The sequence below is a fragment of the Dipodomys merriami genome, unplaced genomic scaffold (assembly GCF_024711535.1).
Source record: "Dipodomys merriami isolate MVZ:Mamm:240054 unplaced genomic scaffold, mDipMer1.0.p SCAF_5, whole genome shotgun sequence".
In the NCBI taxonomy this organism is placed as follows: domain Eukaryota; kingdom Metazoa; phylum Chordata; class Mammalia; order Rodentia; family Heteromyidae; genus Dipodomys; species Dipodomys merriami.
In genome coordinates this window covers 72,118,569-72,124,859 of record NW_027206068.1, presented here as the reverse complement: position 1 = coordinate 72,124,859, position 6,291 = coordinate 72,118,569, and the positions used below count along the sequence as shown (strand labels likewise).

Below are 6,291 nucleotides of genomic sequence, written 5' to 3'. Positions count from 1 at the left end.
CTGCATCTGTCACCAATCTTCCTGAAGGAATAGAATCCCAACTCTCCTCAAATACTGTGCTGTAAGCCAGCACTCTTGTGTACCTGAGTGGAGAATTCCCAGAAAAGAACAGTTCCGTAGGCTAATTTCTACCCCTATAATCAGCTTGTGGACACATGGAAGCATTTACATGCAATCAGAGAGTTTGTGCACATGCTTATGTGCCCTCTATGGAAATTACATATCTGTCTCCATATCCCTCCATCAATTGTTTTAGCCCCCTTGCAGTTTTATAGGATGTAAATATTAGTGGAATAATACTATGTTCTTGACTACCTACAAATGCTTTTGCCTATGTTACCCACAGATACTAGGTGTAGGGTAAAAACATCAATTGTTAGCAGATGGATTTGAACCCAGTAAATAGCACATCTCAGTGTCAATTAACATAATCCACATTTATGGCTAACAACATGACTAGTGTGGCAAAAAGGTTTCTCATATGGGTCGATGTCATCTACAATTATGACAAATATCTGCATATATGCAAATTTTTGTAACATTTTGTATTTTCAAAATATTAACAACTAAGTCTCTGAAAGCAAAGTTTCTCTCATTTATTCATTTCTTCATTCAAAGAGTTTTTTGCAGTGCTTTTTGCATAAATGGAACTTAATTATGTTTATTTCACGAGTAAAATTTATACAATGTTATGTGAGCATAGGTAAAATTGTGTATCTTATTAAATCATCTATGCATCTATAATGAACTACTAAACAAAATGAGCATATGAAATTTAGGTTTGTATTTAATTAAAAACAAAGCTTATTCGTACACTGGTATTAAAGTATCTAAAAAGACTTCCAGTTATTTTCGTAAAACAGCTCACATCCACTTATTATTTAAAAATGTTTTGTTACAAAAGGAAAAAATACAATGCAATATAAAAGATTGACAGCGTCATCAAGTTTATTACACGATTTTCAACCTATAAGAAAGACAAATCACTGACAACAGGGAGACAGGGCCTTGGCCTTTTGAGGGTTTTTTTTTCTTTTTGCTTTTGCTATCAGGAAATAAAACTAAAAATTGTGTCCTTGAGTAAAAACAAAACAAAAATAGAGAGAAAATAACTCTCAGGGTAAACCCTTTTTCTGATATTCTATATACTGTTTCTTTAAACTGTCACCTTACTTGGTTTTCTCTACATTTTAAAAAGACACCAGAGCTGCTCTGGAGGATAAGCACTAAGCAGGTCACTTAACATTTGGCCAGTTGTGCAGGTGCCTTGCTCTGAAGAGGAGGTGGGGGTGGGGCTGGGGGACAGGGGAAACAAGGTCCAATCCTGTAGCCTCTGCCCCATGGGAATGTGACTCTTCAACCCTGGGCATCCCCCTCAGTGACTGAGGGGCATATTAAGTTTTTTGGTTTTTTTATTTTTATTTTTTGTGAACATACTGTACAGAGGGGTTACAATTACATGGGCAAGATAATGAGTACATTTCTTATCAAGCATTGCAGCCTCCTCCTTTGTTTACCCTTCACATCCCTTCCCAGCCTCCCCCCACCCCCCACCCAATCCCCCCCCCCCCGCTGCACCAAAGTTGTAAAGTTCATTTTCGACATGACAACTTGTACTTCTCATAGTTGCAATGGGTCCACCTGTATCCTTAAATGACTTGTTTTCCCCCATGTCCTCCACAAGTTATACTGACATCAAATATAGTGAAAGCAGGGGTTATACTGTGGGGGAGGGACATACAAAGCAATAAAGAAATAATCTTATAAATGAGTTAGAAACAAATGCATAAAAGAAAAAACATTTAAATACATATCTAAGGGTTCATTTTCCTAACATCACATTATCTGACCTTTTCTGCTTGACTCAGACATTTACTAGATATTGCAAATAAGGGAAACCATGAGACCTATGTTTCTATGGGCTTGGCTTACTTCACTTAATATAATTTTTTCCAAGCCTTTCCATTTCCTAACAAATGGGGCAATGTCATTCTTTCTGATGGAGGCATAGAATTCCATTGTGTATATATACCACATTTTCTTGATCCATTCATCTACTGTGGGGCATCTGGGTTGGTTCCATATCTTAGCTATGGTAAATAATGCTGCAATAAACATAGTTGTGCTGGTAGCTTTAGTGTGGTCTTGTTTGTAAACATTTGGGTAAATGCCCAAAAGTGGGATTGCTGGGTCATAGGGGAGCTCTATGTGAAGTCTTTTCAGGAACCTCCATACTGCTTTCCAAAGTGGCTGAACTAGTTTACACTCCCACCAACATTGAAGTAAGTTTCCCTTCTGTCCACATCCCCTCCAGCATCTGTTGTTGTTAGAGTTCTTGATTATAGCCATTCTAACTGGGGTGAGGTGGTATCTCAATGTTGTTTTGATTTGCATTTCTTTTATGGCTAGGGAGGTTGAGCATTTCTTCATGTGTCTATTGGCCTTCCTTCTTTCTTCTTCAGAGAAGTTTCTCTTCAAGTCTTCAGCCCACTTATTTATTCCAAATGGATCAAAGACCTCGGAGTCAAAGCAGACACTCTGAAAACATTACAGGATAGAATAGGAGAAACCCTAGGTCTCCTTGGCTCAGGCTGAAATTTTCTTAATAGAGACCCGGAAACACAACAAATCAAAGAAAGGTTGGACAAATGGGATTGCATGAAGTTGCAGAGCTTCTGCATGGCAAAGGACATAGCTAGCAAGATCAATAGAAAGCCCACAGATTGGGAGAAGATCTTCACTAGCCATACAACAGACAAGGGTCTCATATCTAAAATATATTTGGAACTCAAAAAATTAAATCCCCCAACAACAAATTCTCAATGAGGGGCATATTAGGAACCTGCTGGAAACAGAGGAAGGGTTGTTCGGTCCATTTCAGTCTCTCCGCACTGGGCCAGCAGGGTCTCCAGTGGCCTCTGCCTCACACTCCCATCTCCTCACCTTAGATGTCGTATGCCCTAGAGATACATGTAAAAGTCATGCCCCATGTGGGCACTGCATGACCCTACTGCCACCTCCTTCACCAGCATCATCATCACAAATTGGATGTTATGGGACCAAGAATTCCTTTTGCCTGTGTAGAAAATGACCCTCAGATTGCTGGTCCTTAGAGCTCTGAGATAAATTCACTCAAGTCGGGCTCCATTTCTTCCTTGCTCTTTCCTCATGAGAGGTAGGAAGGCCCTCCAGGCAGAATGTGGAAGGTATGGAGTCAATAGTCAAAAGGTGGAAAGAAAACACATTTGACTTGACCTGCGTACTAGTGCCAGACTATCTGGTAATAAGTAAAAGTGTACCTGGGAGATGCAAGCCCATGCTTCCATCAAACCTGAAGACAGAAGAGCCTATGGAAGTAGGCCACTTCCCACCCAAGCCGCCCCCTTCACCACTCCTCCTGGTACTTCAGGAGGGCTCTTGATTGCTGAGGTCCCAGAATCCCCATCTCCCAATGGCAGTACCTTCCTCTAAAATAAGAAAGCAGCCTTCTTGGGGGAAGAGCCCTACGTGTTACATGGAAGAACTCTAGGGAAAGGAACACTGGAGAGCTGGTTATTGCAAGAGGCAATCACCGCAGAGGTTAGTAACTGGCCTGCCAGCCTTCCTGGCTGAAAGCAACCTCCTGGACTGCTCTATTTTAGAGGGGCATTCCACTGAGGAGCTTGCGCAGCACCGAGTCAAAGGGTTAAGCAGCTTAATCTGGGAGGAAAGTAAAATAAACCATCAACCTGTGAGAGGGCAAAACCAAGAACAGTAGCTTTGCAAAAGGTAGTTTATTTTCCCGTGGTTCCCGTGGGAAGATCAAGGAGTTAAAGAAATGGGATACTAGCAGAGCTTCAGACCCTCTTGGTCCCCATCAAATCTAGTGCTGAGGGCAGGGCCCTGGGCTATTTTGGCACACCCAGTCCCTCTCCTGGATCTGACGTGGAAGATCCACTTCCTCTGGGAATAAGTCTTTCCATCGACCTTCCCACTGCGCTGCTGAAAACTGAAGAAACTCGTTTCCTCAGACAAAACACCATTCTCTGTGGGGACCAGGGGAGTGGACATGTTGCTCTTTTCCTGTTTTTCATGCTCCGGGTTCCTTTCTTGGCAATAATCATCATGCCGATCATCATTACGAAGCAGATCAGGGTGCCTTCTGCTGGTCTCCCTGGCCTGGCTGGGTGACCTCTCTCTGGCCCGATGTCTTTTCCTGGAAGAGCTCCCCCTGGCAAACACACTGGAGGACTTGGCCTGGAGGCCATGATGCCTTAAACAGCGCTTTAAGCAGGAGACGAGGACTGGGCAATGCTCATCATTGGAGACTGGGTCTGTTTAACAACTGCAATGGCTGTGAGCCGTGTCGCGATTACCTCCTGCAATCCCCTGCACTGGCTGCAGATACCGCTTTGGAAATGGCACTGCTAGAAACTGCTCGGTTTGGTTTCATGATCTCTTCAGACCCCGCTTCACTCACTGTGGAAGGCGGGGGCCCAACTCTCAGCTGCCATGGTGGTTATCGGGTGTGGAGGCCTTCATGTAAGTCTCAGGTGGAGACCCCACAGTAGCATTGGGTGGGGAGAAGACTGGATTGAGGCGCAGGGCAGGTGGTTCGGCCCCAGGGGGAGGTACGGCAAGAGGAGGCGGTAATCCAGGAGGAGGGGGCATAAGATGCTGGTAGGGGATGCCAGGAGGTGGAGGAGGAACCCCAAAACTTGGGGAGAGAGGTGGTGGGGGTGGAATTGGGGTGGGGGTAGACCCATCCGGGGAAGGGGTGAAGGAGGGCGATTGAAGTTAGGAAGCACGCTGGGGGGCTTGTCCACAGGAGTGGACGAGGCCACAAGGTTTTCAGAGGGTGTGGCTCGTCCATCAACAGAATCACTAGAATCTGGGGAGCCCGTGGAGGGGTGCCCGCTCTTGGGACGCAGACGCACTCACGTTTCGGGGGCCCGTGCCTCATCCTGTGATAGCTGCTCCCGGGTAGCCGGCCTCACACCTACTCTTTCTCCATTAAGAACACTTCCTGGCAGGGTTCCCATAACTGGTGGACTATGCATATTCTTTGGATTTGGCCATTTGCTCGATTCTGTGCACATTTCAACTCCACCATATCATAGACTCCTAGAGAGCGAATAACCTGGATCCGCTGCGGGTCTGTGATCGACCAGGAGAAGCTGCCTACACAGACAGTTGCTCCTCTATTCCTCCGACCACTGCAGGTTTACTGAATTGCGGGCGCCTTGCTGGTGGGCTGGGGAGATGGCTCCTGGCAACAGTGGTGGCTCAGCGCTGCTGCTTCTGTCGTCTGACAGCTGGGAGGCCAATCTGACCTGTATTGTTGAACTCTGAGTCCTGGTATATGTATCAGTCAAGTCCACTCCTTCTGACATGGCTCCACAAAGAAGATCTAGGGCTGGGAGAATGGACGAAGTAGGAAAGTTGCCACCCCTCTCGGCCTCAGCACCAGCCCCATCCTTCAGGTACGCACAGCCGGCCCCTGTCCCCGCGCCCCGGTCACCAGGAATCTACTTCCAGTGTTTATTGGCCCTTTTTTACCACGCTGTCTCTCTGTCTCTTTCTATATTAGATATTGAACCCAAGAATTCAGACTATCTCTAATCACGTATCAGCTCTCTTGGACTTCTTAAAGCTTTTGAAACAATATCAAAAAGTAACATCTCACTAATAAATTCTGCAAAAGTATGATGTGCACATACAAATTTCTGCTTCAAAAGAGAAAACCCATTATAGTTTAGTTGACTACTACAAGTTTACTTGACTACTTCAATCAGAGATTAAAAAAAAAACCAGGTAGGCAATGCTGGCCATCCTGTTTATATCAAAAGTGGAATGTAAGGATATGATAAAAGAGAGATGGTGCTGGGAAGGTGGCTCAGTGGTAGAGCGCTTGCCTTGCATGCCTGAGGCCCTGGGTTCGATTCAGCACCACATATGCAGGAAAAAGCCGCAAGTGGCGCTGTGGCTCAAGTGGTAGAGAGGTAGCCTTGAGCTGAAGAGCTGAGGGACAGCGCCCAGACCCAGAGTTCAGGCCCCACAACTGGCAAAAAAAAAAAAAAAAAAAAGAGAGAAAGATGGAGGACAGGAAGTGAAACTATATTCTTAATTAAATAAAACAATACATTTCTAATACTTTCCACATGCAGCTCTGAATAAATCCAGTGTGATAAGACCAAATAAATGTGTTTTATTTTATTCTTTTATTGAATCTTCAGATATCTTAGTGGACCATTGCTCACATGTACTGAATTTCATTAATAGAAATGTAATTCACTATCCATGAATGGTTCA

At 44.6% G+C, this 6,291-nt stretch overlaps 1 pseudogene; it reads right to left on the bottom strand.

Annotated features, from left to right (window-relative positions):
* Positions 1-3,825: 3,825 nt before the first annotated feature.
* Positions 3,826-5,372, bottom strand: LOC138810228 (cleavage and polyadenylation specificity factor subunit 7 pseudogene; annotated as a pseudogene).
* Positions 5,373-6,291: the final 919 nt, after the last annotated feature.